The following is a 24,066-nucleotide window of genomic DNA, read 5'->3' as shown; positions in this document are numbered from 1 at the left end:
GTGAGAATCAAATTAGATAATGGATGCAAAGAGCTTTGGATTATTTAAATGTGCGCTATTAGCAGCTTGATACACTGGAAGAAGGGCATAGATTTGGAGCTGGTAGTCATTTATGAGGTCCTCTGGTCCAAACCCTCATTTAGACATAAGAAGCCTGAGACACAGAGTGATAAAATGACTTCCTTGAGATCATGTAAGGTATTAAGTGGTCAGGCCTATACGTCTCCTTTTACTACAGCACTCTTTCTCTTACATCACAGACCAGATTTGGAAATTAGAGTCTTTTACAGACTACATATGCAGTTGGACAAGTCCTTCAGCCATAATTTCTAGATCTGTAAAAATGACAGAATTAAACTAGATGACCTCAGCTCTTTTCCAGGTTTAAATCTATCTTTATATGCTCCCCCTTGTGGTTCTAACAAAAACCAATCATGTTTCTGCTGATATAGGCCTGTGGAAACACATGGTTATCTTCAAACCTCAGTGCTTCAAAGATCCATGTTCTCATCATTACGGATACTTCATCTACCAAGACATTTCAAAGCTCTGTTTAAATTATGACTCACATTTTTGTAGTACTTTAAAGTTTGTAGAGCTCTTTATGTACATTAGTTCTTTGGTTTCCAATGATAGCCTGTGATTTGAATAGTACATTTGTTATTATTGCCAGTCACCATTAGCTTCCTCTTCACTCCAACTCCTTCAGTCACAACCACTTGACCCCATCCATCACTATTTACCCCATTACTACAGTCCCTAATCAAGAGGTGCCCCTTATCTATAACAAGGCCAATGCCTCCTGATCCTAACTTTTCTTATATATTCCAGCAGATTATTTCCAATATCAATTGGTTCTTCCCTTACTGCAAAAAATATGCCTATCTTTCCCATTTATAAAAGCCTTGACTACATATTATTATTATACGTTGTCATCCTATATCTCATCTCCTCTCAGCCATTTTAAAAATTGGACCAGGAATTTCATTTGAGTAGGGAGTACCTTATGAGGAAATATCTCTACCAGTGCAAAAGTGGGGTTAGGGATACAAATAACACCAAATATATGCATCCTGATCCCCAAGGAGGGCATAATCCAAAGAAAAAGGACATTTTCAAGTATCTCTATAGATAAGATAAATAGAGAAAATATAAGTTCATCTCAGAAGGAAGGCACTAGTAGTACAGGGGAGAGATGGGAGAAGAAGGCCTGCTGAACACAGGATTTGAGCTGAGTCTTGAAGGAAGTCAGAGCAGCTAGGAGGTGGCAGAATCATGAAAAGACATTCATAACCATATTTTAGATGATTGTGGGGAAGAATTGATGTCAGCTATATTTCAGGATTATGTTAAAGGGATAGTTCCTCTATATTTATTCAACAAACAATTAACAAATATCACAAACCACATTTAAAGCAAGCTGTATGAAGCCCATCCTGAGTTGAAGGGGGCTGGGGGAAGCAGAGCAAGACCATAAGCAAGGCATTGTAATAGGTGTTGATGGTTGGAGGAAGGGGAGGGATATGCATAATTAATAATGCCTAATTCTTAATATCAATGTATCTATAAGCTTATAGAGAACATAAGGCACATGGTCATGTCACCATAATAATAAATGTATTATTATAAATTATTTGGAGAGTTATCACATTGTAAGAGTTTAGAGGATAAAAAAATAGCAACACTTCCAGTTGGTTGGAGAGAGGAGGTCCTGAGAAGACTTCATGGAAGAAACAACATTTTAGTTAACAAAAGATGGATAAGCTTATAACAAATGGTTTTGGATGACATATTTCTTTCTATTAGCATAAGACTTACCTTGAGATAGTTGCCATGATTCATTTTTCTCTATATATACTTACTTTTCTGGCCATTATTGTTTCATTTTTATTTCAAGATCATTTTTGCTCAGTTACAAATGTGAATAAAATGTTCTGATATTAGCGAGGCCATAACTTTGAAGGAAGCTCTTTGTATACTTTAGAATTCTATGGGGAATGAAATAATAGGAATAGTAATGATGATGATAATGATGTTTTATGTGGGCAATTGTAAACTCTGCAAACAGATGTCTTTAAAAAAATGCAACACCATGGTTTGAAGTCAGAGCACATGAATTCCAATTCTGTTTATATTCTTGATTTCATATGAACATAGGCAAGTCATTTCACCACATTGGCCTCAGGTTTCCTCTTTCATAATATCAGAAAAATTTATTCACATTTGTAACTGAGGAAAAATGAAAAGAGAGGCTAAATGATCATTACATAGTGTACTTAGACCCAGATTTAAAGCTGGAAACCAAAACCAGATCTCCTGAATTGAAGACAAGGGCTTTACTCAAGGTACTCCCTCCCCCTATTTTACACAGGTTTTTGTTGACTGACACATTATTTGAATATTTGTTCATTACTGCAAATGTACTCCTCATGAAGATTATATTATTTTCTCAGTAGATTAAAGTCAAAATTGGAGACTGTAGAGGAAAGAACGCATTTAGAACCAGAAGAGAACTCTTAGGTTCAAATTTCAATTCTGTCATTTACTATGTTGTTTTAGACAAGTATTTTGGGTCTCCATTTCCTGATCTGCAAAATGAGAAATTCAGACTAGATGACATCCCTACTGATCCTAAACATAATGCCACAAATTTAAAAGCAGTATGATATGATATAGGACAAAGGTGTATAGGAAAAAGAGCCCTAGACTTAAAGCCAGGCAGAGTCATAATTGGGAATTTCTGTGCCCAAGGAAAGTATCACAAACCACCTACAGAACAATTCAAACCAACCTGGAGGTAAATACAAGGTATGCCATTGCCTACAGGCTGAGACACAGAGACATTGGGAGATAAAAGTTGCAAGGACACTTGGGGAGAGGCTTCCACACAGTTGGTTTTGGTGTGGATGAGGGATCAAAAAACAAGGCAAGAGAGGAGCTCATCCCAGCCCTCCATCTGGTAGCTTCCTATTTTAACTAATTATTATTATTGACATGTTGTTAAGCTGACTTTTTTTTAACAATGGGGAAGGACTGTGAAGACAGTAAGAACCTGTCCTCTAAATATGATATACTGAATTGGAAGACAGAGATCCAGAAACACCAGCACAAAGATAAGGCTATTTATGCTGGAGAAAAATAGACTGAAAGGGAATGCTAGTTATCTTGAAGTAGAGGAAGAAGTAGCATAGTAGAGTGAATAGAGTGCTGGACTTGGAGTGAGGCAGCCAGGTTCAAATCCAGCTTCTAGCTGGCTTCGTGATTATAGCCCAACACTTAATCTTTTTGAGCCTCAGTTTCCTTATCAGTAAAATTAGAATACTACTCTGTGTCATATTATTAACCTGAAAAGGTTATGAGATTCAAATGCAAGGTATGTATAAAGCCCCTCAAAAACCTTACTTAAAGTGTGATCCAAATATTGGCTATTATTATAATAAATATTTAAAAGACAATCAAAAGGAAGTGGTTTAGACTAATTCCTCTTAGCTCACAGGGTAGAACTTGAAGTAATGGTTGGAAGCTGAAGAGAGTATAATGTAAATAAAGACTTCTGTGAGAGAGTATTTTTTCTCTCCCTGAAATCTTCAAACAGATGCTATATAACTGCCCTTTTGGGATATATTACAAGTTATTGTTAGACTTACTGTATAATTTATAAATACAAGGTCTTATCATTAATTCAGAACTGGTACTTTACAGGACAGGGCAGCTAGGTGATAGCAGATAGAGTGCTGGGCCTGAAATCAGGAAGACTCATCTTCCAGAGTTCAAATCTGGCAGTAGACACTTACTAGCTATGTAACCCTGAGCAAGTCACTTAACCTGTATTTGCCTCAGTTCCTCATCTGTAAACTGAGCTGACCAAGGAGATGGAAAACCACTCCAGAATTTCTGTCAAGAGAACCCCAAATGGGGTCACAAAGAGTTGGACATGACTGAAAGGACTGAACAAAACAATAAAAAAAAAACTTTAGAGCAGATATGCCACAGAAAAGACATCTTCCATATTTATATTTCAAGTCTTAGATTCTTTAATTTTGTGATCCTTCTTCTTTGGTAATTATTTATTTTAGCTTGGTTTGTATTAATGAAGCTATGGTTGTAACTGTCATTATGATCCAAAGGTGTAAATGACTGATAGTAATTTAAAGTATTAACTCTTCTATGGGTTTCTGCATATCAACAAGGATCAAACAGGGCAAAGATATAGCTCTAATTATTATTAATGTTGTTATTTTTATTATTCATATGACATACATAATAATTTTCCTCATCATTACTATTCAAGTTAGGGTACTGCAAGTAGAAACATAAATAAGAATGATTTTGGAGAGAGAATAAGAGGGAGAGAGAGGGAGGGAGGAAGGAGGGAAAAAAAAGAAGGAAAAAAAAGGTGATGATCCTGGGAGGGAAAAAATGTCATAGAGGACAGTCTGATTGTAAATTGATAATGTCAGGAAAGAGTATTTTGCCTTCTCCACCCCCACCTTGAGTTGAGAAGGAAACTGGATCTCTAGAGTAATTACAGAGTGATTGGATCATAATGATTGGACCATTGGATGTCAGCCCTCTCACATAACCTTCTCCCCAAACTCCCAGGAAGAATTAGATCATCACCTCTTTCAGAATAACACTTCTAGTTAGCCTGGGGACAGTTGCACTATACAGTAGCCTGGGACAGCGGTGTGCAAAGATGGCAGTTGTTATATAATGGAAGTACACTCTTCAGGGAAGGAAATGTATGGTTTCCCCAGATGTTAGCCTAGAAACATAAAATTCCATTCATCCCAAGCTACTTATGCCTCAGCGTGAAAAGTATCATTGCTTTTCTTCAGATGAAAAAAAATGAGGTCCAGAACTCTTCTATCCCCACCACCCCTCCCTACCCTCTGCACTACGTATTTCAACTAGTGCTTAATAGAGTAAATTAAAGCCACTTGGTGTGAGCTTCCTCTTATCCATTCCTCATTTCACAACCCCTTGACTTCACCCCCAAACATCTAATCATTGATGAAGAGATGGCCTTTCTGCTTGCCAAAATCCAGCATTTTACATGTGTGCTTGATCCCATCACCTCAATTTTCTCCAGTAAGTAGCCTCATTCTCTCTCTTTCTCTCTCTCTCTCTTTCACAACACACACACACACACACACACACACACACACACACACACACACACTCTTAATCTCTTCTTATCTACTTGTTCCTTCCCTAATGTTTACAAACCTGCCCAAGACTCCCATATCCTACAAAAACAAATAAATAAAATAATCTCACTCAATCCTATTGATGCTATTAGCCATTGTCCTACATCTCTTGTCTTTTTCTGAGCCAAACTCATAGAAAGTCACCTTAACTTGTGTCTTTAACATCCTCCTCATCACTCAACTGTCCTCTCTTCCAGAATATTCTTTCCTCTGAGATTTCATGACACTGTTTTCTCTTGATTGTTTTCCTACCTGACAGGTCAATCACCAGCTTCTTTGCTTGTCCAATATCCATGCTATATTTACTATGGATATACTTCAAGACTCTCTCTTAGGCCCTTTCTCTGTTATTTCTACATACTGGCACTTGGTATGCTATTAGCCTCCATGTACTAAATTATCACCATCATCCAAATAATTCCCAAATTGAGATATGTAGCTCTGTTCTCCCATCTAAACTCTAGTCCCACATTACCAACTGCTTACTCTACACTTCAAACTGAATTTTCCATAGGCATTTTAATTTCACCGTATTCAAATACAATCTCCCTTTCTCCCATTCGTCTTCTGAACTGCACTATTACTGTTGATGTTATCACCATCCTTCCAGGTACCCAGATTCATGACCTTGTGGTTACCCTTTGCAGTGAATTGTCACTCTAACTGACCCCACACATTCAATCGGTTGCCAAATATTGTTATTTCTATCCAAAATATCTCTGAAATCTAACTTATTTTATCCATTCATAAACCACCATCCTAATTCAGTCTCTCACTACCTCTCACCTAGACTGTTTCAGTAGCCTCCCATTTCATATCTATGTGTCATCTCTCTCCCCTTACTGATTCATTTTCCACACGGCTGCCACTGTGATTTTCCTAAAGTGCGGATTTGACTACATAGCCCCCCCCACTCAATAAACTCCAGTGGTTCCCAATTACAGCTAACATAAACTGCTTTACTTGGCATTTAAAACTTGTCACAAACTAGTCCCTTCTTACCTTCAAGTCTGCTTTTCAACTATGCTCCCTCAGACTCTTTACAGTTAAGATATACTAGCTAATCTACTTTTCCTCACACAAAATACTCCATCAATCTCAAAGGCTTTACATTAGCTGCCCCTCATTTTCCCTTCTTATCTTTGCTACTTGAAATCCTAGTTTCCTTCAAGATTTAATTTAAATTCCACCTACTACAGGGTGGGCCTGGGAAGGCTTCTCTCTCCCCCACTTCCACCCAAGCTGTTAGTGCCTCTCCTTCCAAGGTTATTTTTCATTTGTTTTATTTATTACCTTATAATTCATTAAGTTCATGCTAATATATGTTCTTGTCTCCTTTGATTGAAAGTAAACTCCTTGAGAGGAGGGATTATTTCCTTTTTGTTTTGTATCCTCAGGATATAGTTAATAAGTCAATCAGTCATTAAACATAAAGTACTTACAATGTTATACCAGGCCTGCCTGGAGTGAGGAAAATGTATCTTCTTGAGTTCAAATCTGAAGTCAGACACTTACTATCTGTGTGACTCTGGGCAAGTCATTCCACCCTGTTTGTCTCAGTTTCTTCATCTGTAAAGTGAACCAGGCAAAGGAAATTACAAACCCCTCCAATATCTTTGCCATGAAAACCTCAAATGGGGTCACCAAGAGTCAGACATGACTGAAAAGACTGAACAACAAAAAACAAAATACACTGAGGATTAAAATAAAAAGCTAAAATACAGTTCTTGTTTTCAAAGAGCTAACAGGATAATGAGGTAGATAACATGAAAATAACTGTGTACAAACAAGATATATTCAGGATAAATTGTAAATAACCAATAGAAGGAAGACATTTGCATTAACCTGGATCCAGAAAAGTTTCTTGTAGAAGGTACGATTTAGCTGGGAGTTAAAGGAAGTGAGAGAAGCCAGGAAGATCAGTAATGCCCTTACCATTTTATCTGACTGTGACTTGCTTTGGTCACAGTTGTTAAGTAAAGATAATATTTAAGAATCTATGGAGATAATGCCCCTCAGTTGGGCTTCACATAAAGCTTTCTGTTAACTTTTTTCCCCTTTGCCAAACTTCTCATTTTTTATGAGGCTATTCTAATTATAATATTTTGATATTCTCTTCCATTGTTGTTGTTCAGTCCTTCAGTCATGTCTGACTCTTTGTGACCCTATGGACCGAACTGTTGATAAGTTTTTCTTTGCAAAGACCCTGGAGTGGTTTGTCTTTATCTTCCTCTATACTGTTTTAGAAATTAGGTTATCTTCTAAATCACTGTTGTCCTTGGTTGCCACTTCTTTCTGCTCACCAAGGAGATCAAACATTTGTTGATTAAAGCAGTTTATAGGATATTTTGGTCTATTCACTGTGGTGACTTTATTAATGGGTAAAGTTCTTGAAAACAGTAATACTTAAAATCAATATGTTTTCTTTTTCATACACTTCTATCACATTATTTTTTCACTATTAACTTACTTTATCATTTTTGGAGCTCTTCTAGGTTGTCAAAGAATCTAGGTGGTGCAATGGATAGAGCACTGGGCCTGGAAACAAGAAAATTTGAGTTCAGATCTAGCCATAGACACTTATTAGATGTGTTAACCTGAGGAAATTTCTTATTTCTGTCTACTTCACTTTCTTTACTTGTAAAATTAGGATGATAATAGTACATACCTCTTAGGGTTGTAGTGAGGAACAAACAACATAACATTTACAGAACTTAAAGTGTTATTAAACAGATGAGTTCAAAGTTCATCTCAGACAGGCTGTGTGACCCGCATCAAATCATTTAACTTTTATCTGCCTCAGTTCCCTCAATTATAAAATGTGGAAAATAATAGTACCTGATTCCCAGGGTTCTGAAAATCAAATGAAATATTTGTAAAGTGCTTATCACAGTGCCTGCCACATAGTAGATACTATATAAATGCTAAATGCTATTATTATGCTATCATTACTGTTATTTAATCTTTCTTGGTATTTGTATTATAACTACTTGACACATGGTAGGCTCTTAATAAAAGAGAGTTGAGTGATTGATTTTCTTCTAATTTGATGTTTGTTTTGACTTTTTCTCTAAACTATTCATTGGTCTGACTGTACCCAGAGAGCTAAGTCTTCTGCAATCCCCAATCAGAAAGTCTCATTTCCCATACATTTAATTTCTTATATTTTCCCATCATTTTCTGACTCTCTTATGTGAAAACCATTCATGTTATGTAGATATAAGCCTAAGGCCTCTTTCATTTCTCATATTCTCTATCAGAAACAGATACTATTTTAACAATCAAAATGACATTAAAGAATATGAATTATCATGTGCTTTGCTGTTGCTTCTTGGGCCACTGGGCCTTTCCATCTGACTTAGAGTTTATGCAGTCTTCATTTTGCAGATGAGGAAACTGATGTTCAGAGACAAATGGTATCAAGAAACACACAGGTAAAGAAGCACAACCATGGTTTGAAGCTCAGTATATCTCCTCTAATCCAGTGGTTTTATCCTGATTCAATTAAAAGAAGCATCCCTAATATGCAACGGCCTGTATTAGAGATGCTTCAGTTTCCTCATCCCCAAAATGAAGACTGCATAAACTCTAAGGCTTATTCTAGGCTTAAGTCCTATTTTTTTTAAATGTATACAGGAATAAATTTATGAATAATAATAACAGAAAGAATCTCACCTAGGGAATGAATAATTGGGAAATAATCTATGAAAGTTTGAGGGCAATGAGGTGAGGGATGGCACTTCACTGAGTTGGAAAAAGGGGTTCAGTGGAAGATGACTGGCAGGAGATCAAAGAAAGTCCCTGAGTGCTTTCTTTGTTTACTTCATTTTTACTTATATTTTGTTGTTGTTGTTCAGTCGTTTCAGTTTTGCATGACTCCATGATCTTATTTAGAGTTTTCTTGGCAAAGATACTGGAATGGTTTGCCATTTCCTTGTCCAGCTCATTTTACAGATGATGAAACTGAGGTAAAGAGGGTTAAATGACTCACCCAGGGTCACATAGCTAATGAGTGTCTGAGGCAGATTTGAACTCAGATCTTTCTGACTCCAGGCTCAGTGCTCTATCCATTGCACCAACTACCTGCCTTCACTTGTATTTAGTCCTGTTTAAATCTTTGGACTTTGGACAATCTTACAATCACTATTCATTTCTCTATATGATTTCAATATCATCCATAAGTTAGGTGGTATAGTAGTTAGAGTGCCTACCACTCTTGATGGAAAGCTTGGTTTCAAATCCAGTCTCAGACACATACAAGCACTATGATCTTGGGTAAGTCACTTACCCTCTTGCCTCAGTTCCCTTTTCCATAAAATAAGGATAATAAAAGTACATACTTCCTAAGGTAGTCATGTTTATGAAATGAGATAATGATTGGAAAGTTCTTAGCAAAATTTGTGGCACATGGTGAATAGTATATAAATGTTAGGTATTAGTATTGTCTGTTTTAGAAAAAAAGTCTATTTTTAAAATGGAGAAAAGAAGACTTGGCATTAATATTGTGTTGCTTATAGGAAAGAAATGTTAGTATTTGGTATATCCACTGCCTTAATTAGGGAGCAGGAATGAAAAAAAAAAGTCAATACCTTAGATTTCCATTTTCTAAAGCAAAGAGGAAAGGCACATTATTTGTCACAAGAATATCTGTTTACCTGTGTGGAGAAAATGCTTTCCTTATGTAAATATGTAATTGTCCCCACCCTTATCTACTGGTTGGCACAGAGGAGGGTCTCATCTATATTGAATTTGGGATTCAGCTGAGACCAATTTCCTCTTTACTTGGGGTGAGTGAGACATATGGTTCACCTGTTAAGCAATTGTTTCTGGGATACGTATTGGTCTTGAATAATTTCTATGCCAAGCCATGCAGTAAATTAACACTGTCGGTAGTAGATAACCTATTTGGGGCATAATTATCCTCAGTGAAGCCCACCAAGTTAATGGCAGGAAATGAGTTTTAGCTCGATCTGTGAATGACACCTAATACATTTTAGGTACCTAAACCTGTACATCTTTCTAATCTTTTCCTCTTGGAAAATGATATCAAAATCTCCACCCCCCAAGAAAGAATACATTTCATTTAAAAAAAGTGTCCATATTTAATACTTAAAAAAATCTTTCCGCTGATGAGCATGAAATGCATATTTTTTTTGAAATATGACCAGTTTAATAATAAAAAAGAAGATAATTTAAAGGCCCTACAATTTCATTGTCTTATGACATAATTTTAAGTAAAATGAATGTTTTGTGATTAAAACTATCTTATCAATTACATAAAATCCTTCAAATGAAGCATATATAATGAGGTAATGTGAAATCAAGAATTGAAGTGGTTGAAGTTTCAATTTTACAGTCTTTCTGGAAGTGAAAGATCCTTTTTTTTTTCAGACGAGGAAAGATAATCAATGGCATCAGAGAATTGGAAAAAAAAAATAAGTGTTAGATGTGACTAAATCTTTCTCTCCTGCACCGCATCAATTGCCAGTCCCCTTTCTCAGTTAGATGCCTTCCACCAATTGATTACAAGGGGAAAATGTATCCTCCACCCTAACCTTCCTGAGGATTGGCTAAGGAGATCATATCTTTTCAGGAGAACTACCTTGACCGTGACCAGAAATCAGCATAGGCACCATGGGTTTGTGCTTCATGAAAGGCACATCAGCCTCAACCATCTCTTTCACCAGTTTGTCAAAAGCAACCTGGGTCTTCCAGTTGAGTTTTGCTTTTGTACAATGTCCTTGCAGAAAATTCACTTCAGTTAGTCAGTAATTCTTGAGGGATCCTGTGGGTCTCCTTACACCAACCCTCCTCATTCTCATTCTTTCCTTCCCACACAATAGTTTTCCTAATTAAGAAAAAAAGATTTCTCCACAAATTCACAGACACTATGGACTTCACCAGTAGCAATGACAGTCTTCTAACTCATTGTAACATTGGCCACATAGGCTCAGTGTAGTCCTTGGCATGCCGTTAATCTCACTTGGCGTCCAGATTTCCCAAATTGAAACTCTCCAATTGTCCAAGGTGAATCTGAGCTATGGAACAGCTAAGCTAATTATAAAATTAGTCCATCTTCTGGGACTCTCATGATGGAAAAGAATGCCATTCACAGCAAACAGGTAGTAGGCCTCACAGAAGTTAACCAAAGTCCAAAAAGCAAGTTTTGCCACTTGATTTGGTGACCGAGGATAAAAAGAGGGTAGTCTCTTTTTATGATGTTTCTTGTGCTTTTCCATAAAAAAAGTTTACTTGTTGAGACTTGGTAAAATTTTACACAATTGACAAGGCCACAAGTCTTAATTGCCTCAAGAAGCCATAGATTAACAACACCATCAACATCAGCAGTGTATATATAGCAAGATCAAAATAGATTTTGACATGGCTGTGGGCTCCTAAGTTGTAGATTTGTATAAGTTTCAGTTCATTAATTATCTTTACAAGTCAGGTACTATCTGTGAGATCTCCATAACGCAAGTTCATATTCCCTTCAGTGTGAGCCTGAGTGTCCTTATAGATATGTTCCATCTGCCCTATGTTGAAGGAACTCAATCAACATACAATTCCATGGACTTCATTATCTTTTTCTGGAAGAAATTCAGCCAAATATGAACTATCTTGTCTGGTGATGAAAGTCACCTTTCTGGACTTGTCTATCTTGCTATCCTCAGTACCCCAGTTGCAGGGGCAGTGTTCCTGATCCTATGCCATGTTTCCCAAATGTTGGAGTGGAGTGCAAGCCTGAAGGCAGAGAAGAAAGAAGGTGTGTGCCTGTGGGGGTGGAGTGGGGTGTGTGTGTGTGTGTGTGTGTGTGTGTGTGTGTGTGTGTGTGCAGGTGCAGCCTGGAGGAGAGAATGGAATGCATATTTAAATGTGAAGTCCATCATTCTATGATTAAAGTGAATAATGCTATTAAAATTTAAGAAAGGAACATTAAGATAGGGACATCCAAGGTGCGAATCAGAACCTGTTTACATTTTTGCATTGCCATTTTCTCTATAATGACAGAGAGAGACAGACAGACAGACAGAGACAGAGTGAGACATATAGACAGACAGACAGACACACACACACACACACATGCACACACACATACACACAGGCACACACACAGAGTTAGTTGAGATTTCGGTTGAAACAAAACCCAAACCATACTAAGGTATGAATCACAAATTCTCTTCCATTTATTCCTTATCACTGTTTCGGTCTTGTTCTCCTGTATGTGTTTTATAGGGAATAAATGAATGTGAAGTGAATATAGATGGTTGTATAAAAAGCCATCAATACTTTTGTATTGATTTTCTCACTTCCCAGTCACTTTTCAACTCTTTGAAACCTGGCTTCTTGGTCATTATCCTTCAGCTTTTGACATAGTTGACTATCTCTTTTTCCTGGATATTCTCAATTCCCTTAACATTGGCAGAACTATTCTCTCCTGGTTCTCTTCTTACCTGCCTGACTGCTCCTTATCAGTCTCGTTTGTTGGATTATTATATATTTCTCATTCCTTAACTTCAACCAAAGCTCTCTTTTATCTCTTCACCTTCTCTTAGACATCAAAAGCCATGGGTTAAACATCATCTCTATGAAGACAACTCTCAAGTAATTTTTACAGTCCAGATATCTATCCTGAGTTCTATTCCAGCCTACAATAACAAATGCTTTCTAGTTGTATGAATATATGTCATATGTGTGTGTGCCATATATATATATGTGTGTGTGTGTGTGTGTGTGTGTGTGTGTGTGTGTGTGTGTATATCCCATATAACTTATATGGCATATCTATGACATATATTGACATGTCTAAAATCAAATTCATTATAAACTCACTATCTTTCTCCATAAATCTGTTCCCCATTATCTAAAGTTCCCTATTCTTTGGAAGACAATGCTACACTTAAAATTACCCAAGTTCACAAAGTTGGAGTACTATGATATCCTGAACTCTTCTCTACATGATCATAGGAAATATCTAAATTTCTCAACATTCTCCAGAATTGTCCAAAATTGTAATTGACAGAAGACTTGCTGATTTTTATTGGTATCTTCCTAACTGAGAACAACTGACACAAATGAAATGACAGATCTAGACACTATAAAAGAAAAGAAAAAAGCACAAACCAATTGATTATGGATCATACTATTTTGGTGATTATGAAGTACACTAAGGCAATGAGATCCCCTACATAATTAGGAGTGAAAATAAGTTTATTAAAATGATAGAAATATAAGCGGATGAAGAGGTGATATAATACTGCTAACAACAAGGAGAGGTGCTGATCGAATCTCTGAAGAGCAAGCTGATAGTACAGAGTTGCTGGGATCATGAGTTTAATGTGGCTAAAAGCCACACTGAGTTAGACAAGAGTAGGTATTTGTGTGTGTGTGTGTGTGTGTGTGTGTGTGTGTGTGTGTGTGTGAAATCCCATTGGCTGTCTGTGAATTAGCTCTGTAAATTGATCTCATACAATAGGTATTAGCCAATGTACCAGCACCTGGGTGTTGTATAACATGTAAAAAACAAATAAGAGAATTGACCTGGCAATTGAGAGTGATAAAACAAAAACAAAGCAAGACAATAAATTGTGCAGAAACTTCAGAGAAAAAATAAAGAAATAAGAAACTGCATAATGATTCAGAAGAGAAATAGAACCTTTAAAAGCAAAATTTAGTATGAAAATTAGACTATCAGAAAGAATTCTCTTAAATGAAACCAATAAGACAAACAAGAGAGTAGACAACTTAGTAGAAATGACAAAGAATATATCCACTATATTAGAAACCCTGTAAATGACAATAGTGGGATTGAAAAATATATGTGAAAGAAAATTTGACAGCATAGAGGTAAAAAAAATTTTTTTAAAGACTTTTCTATTCTGTAGGAGCCTCAGGGTAGCTGACCTAGAAGACAGGATGTGCAGCCATAATTAAAAGACTGTAGATCAGTTAGAAAAATATAATGTCTGAATCATTTACCAAAAAAAAAACAAACAAAAAAACCCTCTTCAAATATTTCCATTTTAGTGTTGGAAAATAAACCATATTTTACATAAATATTAGAAAGAGAAAGCTAAATTATGATGAATAGAATCTACAGATATTTGGTGAAGAGAAAACCCAAGACTAAGATTCCAAGGGTTGTGGTGATTGAGTCTAACCATTTCAGTGACAAACAACAAATATCGGTAACAGTCAATAGAAAGGCCTTTAGCTATGAAGGGAAATTATTTAGCATAAGATTATTTATTATTTATGAGAAATCAAGGAAGAGTTGGAATACAATTTTATAAGATTAATGGATATTATATCAATTCTAAAATAATATATCTCATTAATATAAGTTTAATTGTCACTAGGAAAGGTGGGGTATAAAAAAAAGACAGGATACTTAGATATAACTGAATATGAATCAAAAATGAGTAGAGTATTCCATTGTCAAATTCTCTAAAGAAGAGAAACATGACAGGGGCAGAGTCAAGATGGTGGAGGGAAAGCAGTGAATTACTTGAGCTTTCCCCCAGACCCTCCAAATACCTGTGAAAAATGGCTCTAAACAAATTCTAGAGCAGCAGAATCCATAAAAAAGACAGAATGAAACAAATTTCAAGCCTAAGACAACCTGGATGGTTGATTAGAAAGCTCTATTGCACCAGGGGAGATGAGCACAGTTCAGCATGGGCACGCAGGCAAAGACCAGCCTCAGAGGACTGAATCATATTAAGCTGTGGCAGTTTCCAGACTTCTCAACCCACAAACACCAAAGACAACTTAGAAGGTCAGTAGGAAAGGTCTGTGACTGTAGTGATAGAGAAACTCAGTCCCAGCCCCAGTCCTAGCACAGCATCAGGGTGGCGGCTGTTTCCAGAGCTCCAAACCCACAGACTGAAGGGGAATCAAATGGCTGATCAAGGAGGGATTGCAGGGTACCCTTTGCTGGTGCTGAGGCGAATTCTCTTGCTTCACCTGTGCTTGGATGTAGGTCACAGTTCTGGGTGGTGGTCCTAGGGCAAAGGGGAGCTGGCATGGTGGAGCTTGTGGTAGCAATAAGAGGGAATACTTGTCACAATTCCAAGGCAGAAAAGAGTGCTTGTGGTCACTCATAGACCTGAGTACAGGCCAGAAAAGGAGTAAACACCTCACCCTTGATCACACCACCTTGGAAGAACTGAAAATTTTTGGGTCCCTAGAAGTGTCTCTGAAAATAGCTTCACTAAATGCCCAAAGCTCGGGACTGTACGTTCTCCACACTGGAAGCAGACCTCTACCTTAACTAAGAGTTTAAAACTCAACTAATTGGCTGGGATAATGAGCAAACCATGCAAAAAAAAATGTCATACCATAGAATCTTTTTTTGGTGACAAAGAAGATCAAAACATAGAACCAGAAGAATACAACAAAGTCAAAGTTCCTACATTCAAAGCCTCCAAGAAAAATAGGAATCAGTCCCAGGCCTTGGAAGAGCTCAAAAGGGATTTTGAGAAGCAGGTAAGAGAAGTAGAGGAAAAACTGGGAAGAGAAATGAGACTGATGCAATAAAAATCATGAAAACAAATCAATAGCTTGCTAAAGGAGACCCCCCCAAAATTGAAGAAAATGAAACCTTAAAAAGTAGCCTATCCCAAATGGCAAAAGGGATTGAAAAAGCCAATGAGGAAAAGAATGCCTTGAAAAAGCAGAATTGACCAGATGGAGAAGGAAGTCCAAAAGCTCACTGAAGAAAATACCTCCTTAAAACTTAGAATGGAGCAATTGAAAGCTAGTCACTTTATGAGAAATCAAGACACTGTAAAACAAAAACAAAAGAATGAAAAAAAGAAGACTGTGAAATATGTCATTGGAAAAATAACTGACTTGGAAAATAGATGCAGGGGAGAGAATTCAAAAATTATTGGACTATCTGAAAACCATGATAAAAAAAAAGAATCTAGAGATTATCTTTCAAGAAATTATCAAGAAAATCTGCCCTATATTCCAGAGCAAGAGGTAAAATAAAAATTTAGTCTACCTATGACCTCCTGAAAGAGATCCTTAAAAGACAACTTCTAGGAATATTGTAGCCAAACTCCAGAGTTCCCAGGTCAAGGAGAAAATATTGCAAGTAGCCAGGAAAAAAAAACAAGTATTGTGGAAACAGAATCAAGAAAACCGAACATTTAGCAGCTTCTACCTTAAGTAATTGAGGGGCTTGGAATATGATATTCTGAAGGGCAAAGGAGATAGGATTACAGCCAAGAATTACCTACCCAGCAAAACTGAGTATAATCCTTCAGGGGAAAAAATTGATATTCAGTGAAATAGATGACTTTCAAGCATTCTTGATGAAAAGACCAGAGCTGAATAGAAAATTTGACTTTGAAATACAAGACTCAAGAGAAGCACGAAGAGGTAAACAAGAAAGAAAAATCATAAAGGACTAATTAAGGTTGAACTGTATACATTTCTACATGGAAAGATGATACTTGTAACTCATCAGACCTTTGTCAGTATTAGGGTAGTTGGAGGGAAAAAATATATGGATAGACAGATAGAGAGATAGATAGATGGAGGGTACTGAGTGAGTTGAAGATGGGTGACATTTGAAGAATAAAATTAAGGGATGAGAGAGGGTTATACTGGGAGAAGGAGAATGGGAGAGGTAGAATAGGGTAAATTATCTCACATAAAACAGACAAGAAAAGGCTTTTACAGGGGAGGAGAAGTGGGTGAAGGTGAGAGGAAATGAATGAATCTTATTCTCATCAGATTTAGCTTAAGATAGGAATACCTGCATACTCAATTGGGTATGGAAATCTATCTTACTCTACAGGAAAATAGGGGGAAGGGGATAAAAGAGTGGAGGGATGATAAAAGGGAATGTAGATTGGGGGAGGAGTTAATCAGAAGCAATCACTTCAGAGAAGGAACAGGGTCAAAAAAGACAATAAACTAAATGGGTGGGGGGCTTATAGGATGAAAGAAAATGTAGTTAGCTTTCCACAGCATGACTACTATGGAAGTGTTTTGCATGACTACACATGTATAACCTGTATTGTGTTGCTTGCCTTCTCATTGAGAGCAGGTAAGGAGAGAGGAAGGGAGAAAATTTGGAACCCGAAGTTTTAAAAACAAATGTTAATAATTGTTTTCACATGCAACTGCAAATAAGATATACAGGCAATGGGGTATAGAAATCTATCCTGCCCTACAGTAAAATAGAAGGGTAAGGGGCTAAGAGAAGGAGGGGGAGATAGAATGGAGGGCAGATTATGGGAAGGGATATTCAGAATGCACTCCTTCTTGTAGTTGGGGGAGGGATGAGATGGGGAGAAAATTCAGAACTCAAAATCTTATGGAACTGAATGCTAAAGACTAAAAATTCATAATTAATAAATAAAAATTTTAAAAAATCCTTTAAAAAAGAGAAACATAAGAATGTTAATTATTTATATTTGGCAAAAATTGTTTAAGGAATGGTATTATGTTTCCCATGCTTATAGGTTAAGCCAAGGGTATTATTTAAATTTAAAAAAAAAAAGAGTGATAGAGACTAAAGAGAAATCATTGCTAGTAAAAATGATCCAAAGATTTAATGAGGACTAAAAGAAATAGAAAATTGAAAGGAAGCACAGTATTAAGCTATGAACCAAAACCACGTTGCTCTATATGTGAATTGATATATTTGTTGTTATTATTATTATTGTGAGCAATTACACAAAAGGAAGTCATTAAGTTAAGAGTGGAGGTAATAGAAAGAGTAGAGTCAGACACTCTCCTACTTGGCTTGGTTCGGAGTAAAGAAAGAATATTCAATTTCTTCCATATCTTAATCACCATGAGAGTTTATAGAAGTATAGGGCAAGAATAGTATAGAGGTGCACAAAAGTGGAGTTCGGATGATAGGAGGCTAATCTCCACGGAGAATAAGACATCAAAGCATCTTCTCATGTGTAGGAGGGACAAGGCTTTCATAATGGTTTCAGTGGGAGAAATGGCAACTTTGAAAGGCTAGCTTCTATACAAAAAAGCACTCTTCAGAACTCCATCAAATAATTATCTTATAATTCTTATATTAAAGATATTTAGTCAACAAATATATACATATATACCCACACATATATATCTGTATATATATATATATATATATATATATATATATATACACACACACATACATACATACATATACACACATACATACACACATACATATATATACACACATACATACATACATATATATACACACATATATACATCTGTGTATATATATTCAAATCATTCCCCATGCATAAATGATTATAGAATATGAACATTTCTCAAAAGAATGAAGAATTATCAATTATTATATGAATGTTTGTTGTAATAACTATTACAAATATAGTACTTAGATCTTACCTAATACTCAGAAAATTGAGGAAGATGACAAAAAATAGAAATAGTAAATATTGGAAGGGATATAGGAAGATGGGCAAAAGGAGATATTCTTGTGAAAATGTGAATTGGTCCCACCACTATGGGAAATACTTTGAAGTGTTGCAAGAAAAGTGACTAAACAGTCTTAGGCTTTTAAAACTCAGACACACCATTACTCGGCACATATCACAATGTGGTCAGAGACAAGTGTACAGAGCAGCACTTTTTTGAGTTATGAAAAACCTGAAAATGAATTATGTGCCAAAATAGCTAAATGCATTGTAGTTTATATATGTACTTCACAAAAAAGCAAATGAAAAGTATATTAAAACAAATCTGAACCTTTGGTAATCATAGTGACCAATCATGGCCCCAATGAACAGATAATAAAATATGCATTCCTCCTTTTGGTATAGAGGTGAGGGACTGAGATTTTAGAATATTACATATGGTGTCAGAAATGGTAACAGTTAATTTTGCTAAATGATTTTTTTCTTTGTTATAAGATGAGGTTCTCACTGGGTTGAAGAGGAAGATATTTATTCAGAAATGGCTGTGATGTAAGAACAAAAAGACATCAATAAAATATTTTACATCATAATAGCTGACATCTACATTGCACTTTTGTGCCAGGGTTTGTACTAGGTGCTTTGCAATTATCTCATTTAATCTTCAAAACAGCCCTGGGAAGCAGATGCTATTATTATCATCTCCATTTTTTAGATAGGGAAAATGAGGCAAACAGGATAATTGACTTGCTTAGGGTCACACAGCTATTAAGTGTCAGAGGTTGGATTTGAACTCAGATCTTCCTAACTTTAGGCCTAGCACACTATCCACTGTGCCACCTAGCTGTCCCTGTTAAAAAGAAAAAAAGATGATTTGCCTACTATAAGCCTTCATAAAACAATATAGATTCATTTGCTTGTTTGAAGAAAAATGAATTATATTGTTAAATGAAAAAGTATAAAATGGCAATAAAATTTTGTTTTAATTTTTTGATTCAAGCATTGCTTTAGGATGCTCTTTAACAAAAGAACAATTTTGAAAAACAAAAAACAAACAAACAAACCTTGAGACTGATGTCACAAGACTGGGCTTATTGTTCTCGTCCTGACCCCAAAGGCATTTCAAAGTATACAGACCCCACTAAGCACCCCATCAGGCAAAAGGACTTTTTCTCTGTCTTCATACACTGACATTAAAGGTGTCTGTTAGGATGAAAAGAAAATCATTTTCTCCAAACAGTTCAGAAATCATTTTAACCAGTTGAATTCCCATTAGCATTCAAAGAATTGACCCTGTGAAACATGATTCCCAAAGAGTGAACTGCAAAGGAAAAAAAAATAAAGTCCTAGATGCTTTATAGCACTGCAGAAGAAGGAAAAATAAATGCATACACACAAGTCACTATTAATGGTCCTGTGTTTGACTAAGCATGAGCTTTCTGATTTGCCTCTAGCCCGCTGGACTTACCTAGTGTCTTTTCCTCATTACTTGTCTGCTCTAACCTTCTTTGTTGACTAGTCATCCATCTATTCATTTGAACCTTGCTGACCATCAGATTTTCTCTCCTACCTGTTACCCAATTACTTTGTGGAACCTTCTGACCCTAGGCTAACTGATGCGGTCTATCACCTGTTCCTATGCCTGATTACATGAGTATGTTTTTTCAGCTTCTGAAGCTCTGATTCCCCCCATGTAATCTTGAGAACAGAAAAGATTGAGAATTTTACATATTATCAAGCAACCGAATTTGCTTTTGGGGGCTTACCATTATTAATTTTTTAAAACCACATTTCTATAACATTTTAAGGTTTATAAAGGCCTTTCTTCAAACCACTGTGTAAAACTGTATATTATCACCATTTTACAGATAAGAAAATTGAGCTTCTGAAAAAGAGTGACTTGCTAATATTTAATATGAAACAGTATCAGAGACAGTAATCAAAACTAAGTTTTACAACTCAAAGTTCAACACTCTACTTCACAACACATTTCTGAACTGATACTGTTCAGTAAGTTTATTTACTAGGAACAAGAGGAGGGAATAAGGACATAGAAAACCTCTGCTTGCCCTAAGTTATCTTACAATCTGCAGGGAAGTTTCTGTATATGCTTCTGAATATGTATGTTTACAAAATACTTTTTGACCAATATGTATCAATGTTAACACGAGTCTTAGGTACTCATGTTTATGATATTTAATATTTGGCTTAGCGTGAACCGTATTATAAGAATACATTCAGCTGGCCTATCAGGGTTCTTTTTTTAAAATTTAGGAATAATGATTTTTAGAGCTGAATTGGTAAATTAAACTTCTCACCTTCATAGAGAGTAGGAGAATTGTTCATGTTTTTATTCATGTTGAAAATTGAACTTTCAATATTAAAATTGACCTTAAAGGATAGTGGCGTGAAGTACAGTGAAAATTCTTGGAATCTAGAGATAGACTTTCTTGTTGAGAAACAGAAAAAAACAAACAAACAAAAGAAACAGTAACTCAAATACATGGTGGGGGACATCAGGTATAAGATACTGGGAATGGCCATGTTACGAAGGCTTTGAATGCTTAACAGAAGACTTTATATTTGATCCTAGAGGTGATTAAGAGCTACTGGAGTTGACTGAGCAGGAGGTAAAATATTCAGACCTACTACTTACCCCACCATCTTGGGTCCCAGAAGTACCACGTAATATTCTTTATATGACTTTTTATATACAAGTCATCAGTATAAATATACTATTGTCTACTTATGCCTATTTTTTCCATTGCCAGATTATGGTGTTCTATGTTTCACACAGTAGCATAACTCGTAGCATAACTGAGAGACAATCAGTGTTTAAAAAATGAGATTTTTGACATCAAGGACTCATCAATGGCCTACTCTGCTATTATAACAATGTCTTACATGTATAGAGTACTTTACATCTACTCGTTCATTTGAAACACATAACAAACAGGTGATAGCATAGATAAAACTAGCAGAGATAAAAATTTGGTCTACAAGGCAATATGATTTACCAGGTCACGTAGCTTGCTGGTGGGTGTACTAGCCACTACTCAGCTCATCTTTGGCGTCACATTTCAGTATTCTTCCTGCTCCCTCCATTGCATCATTCCCAGAGAATATATTTGCATTTTAAAATGACTCTTCAGGGCCTTAAGCCACAGCAATGATTACTGAGGGAAGATTGTAAGCACTGTGAAGACTGGTGGGGAAAGCGTTTTTGCTGGGCATGGAATGCTGGTAACTCTATGAAACACTTCAGGTAATGATTTGGTAATTTATTGACCAATCCAAATTCTCTCACCCAGTCTTATTTGGGACAAAAGACATGTTTGCAAGGTTGCTAAGCAAGATTGTTGTTGTGACCTCTTGGTTAAGACCAAAGTATAAGAAAGCAGTCTCTGAGGATCTCAGAGCTGACTAGATCACTGCTAGATCAAACTCATAGCTGGAGCTTCATTAGAAATATGCTCTAACCAAGCAAGCAAAGAGAAAAATAAAATCTATTAATTTTATCAGTAGAACCGCAGGATGTAAGAACTCAAAAGGGCCATGGAAATCACCTAGTTTAGCTCCCTTATTTTATTTCTGAAGACACAGGTCCACAGATGTTAAGTGATTGACCAAGATCAAAGACCTACCTAGTGGAACACAACCTCCTGATTCACAGTCAATGAACCTACATAAATTATTCTTCTCCATCCTCTCCACTCCCCAAAAAAATCACTAAAGCTTCTGTTCTTACTTTCTTTTAGAAATAATAAGTCTTAGAAGGTTGTGAAAAACCCAACTGAAAAGAGAAAAGTTATTCAGAGATTAAAAAAATCCTTGGTCTTTTTGAAGGTTTATTTCTTGCCTAGTGACTCATAACTGGTATTCAATTCAAGAAAATACAGGAATAAGACATAACATTATGTGTTCCTAAAGCAGTGTTCCTTACAACTAACAGTGTGGCAAACTATATAGCACACTTGATCTGAGGTCCACAAGACTGAGGTTCAAACCCTCCCTCTGAAACATACTAACTGTGTGACCCTGTGTAAGTACCTTCTCTTAGTTTTCTCCTCTATAAAATGAGAAAAAAATACTGCATATGATTCCTACCTCACAGGTTATACAGGTCCAGCAAAATAAAACATATAAAGGAATATGCAAACATTAAAATCTCATATCAGTGTCAGTTGTAAAGATCCTTATGGAACTGCTTACAAATGTTGAAGACACATACTGGTGAGGTTTGTTCAGCCAATCAGTAAGCATTTCTTATTGCCTACTATGTTGCAAGTCCTATATTAGGCATGTAAGATACAAGGACAAAAGAATTGCTGCCCTCAAGTAAATTAAAGTTTAATAGGAGAAACATCACATACACATGAAAGCATGTAAGAAACACACCCCAAATAGATATAAGTTAATCTTGGAAGGGAAAGCATTACTATCTGAAGGACCATAAAAAGCCTCATGCAAAAAAAGCAGTGCTTAAATTGAATGTTAGGGTATGCTAGAGATTTCAAGAAGTGGAGGGAGGAGGGAGAGTTTCTCAGACAAGGGGGTTAGTCAGTGCAAAAGCACAGAGATAGTACATGGAGTGTCCTGTGTGACAAGAAAGTCAATATTTCCAGACCAGGTTGCACATGAAGGGGAACCATATATAAGAAGGCTAGAAGCAGAAGAGTATATATTATTCTATAAGTAATAGGGGGCTACTGGAGTTTATTGAGTATGGGAGTGACATAGACCTATACTTTAAGATAATCTCTTTGGTAGCTGTGTGGAGAACAGATTGGAATCAGAAAAGACTGGACATGAGACCATTTAGGAAACTATTATAATAGTACAGATAAGGGGTAATAAGAGAATGAACTGGGGAGGTTGTTTTGTGAGTGGAAAGAGGAAGACACAAGAGATGTTTTGAAGGTAAAAAGGAAGAAAAATATGGCAATGGATTTATTAATATGTAAGGCAGTCAAGTGTAAGATGTCAAGGATGACAATAGCTATTTATTTGGTGCTTTAAGGTTTGTGAATCACTTTACAAAATATCTCATTTTATAGTCTTAACAATCTTTTTTTTAAATTTTTTGATGAGGCAGTTGGGTTGAGTGACTTGCCCAGAGTCACACAGCTAGTGAGTATTATGTGTCTGAGGCCAGATTTGAACTCTGGTCCTTTTGACTTCAGGGCCGGTGCTCTATCCAACCTAGTCCAACCTTGTTAGGTGCTATTCTTATCCAGATTTTGGAGATAAGAAAACTGAGCCTGAGAGAGAGTAAGTGGTTTCCCCACTGAGAAAGGAATGAATTCAGTTTTTCCTGACTCCTAGTGTTCTATCTACTACCTACATAAAAAAATAAGAAAGACAAATTCTATTGTAGACATACCAAATTTGAGATGTTTATATGAAAACTGATTTGAAAAATTTTGTAAACAGACTAGAGCTCCAGATAAAGAAAC

The 24,066-nt window shown here is 36.2% G+C and overlaps 1 pseudogene; it reads right to left on the bottom strand.

The window, feature by feature from the left end:
* Positions 1-10,789: 10,789 nt before the first annotated feature.
* The window catches only part of LOC110193818 (GDP-mannose 4,6 dehydratase pseudogene), a 44,684-nt pseudogene continuing 31,407 nt past the window's right edge, over positions 10,790-24,066 (bottom strand).

The sequence above is a fragment of the Phascolarctos cinereus genome, unplaced genomic scaffold, assembly GCF_003287225.1.
Source record: "Phascolarctos cinereus isolate Bilbo 61053 unplaced genomic scaffold, phaCin_HiC Scaffold_2;HRSCAF=192, whole genome shotgun sequence".
Lineage (NCBI taxonomy): Eukaryota > Metazoa > Chordata > Mammalia > Diprotodontia > Phascolarctidae > Phascolarctos > Phascolarctos cinereus.
The sequence above is the reverse complement of the archived record's forward strand: the minus strand, read 5'-3'. Positions and strand labels throughout refer to the sequence as shown.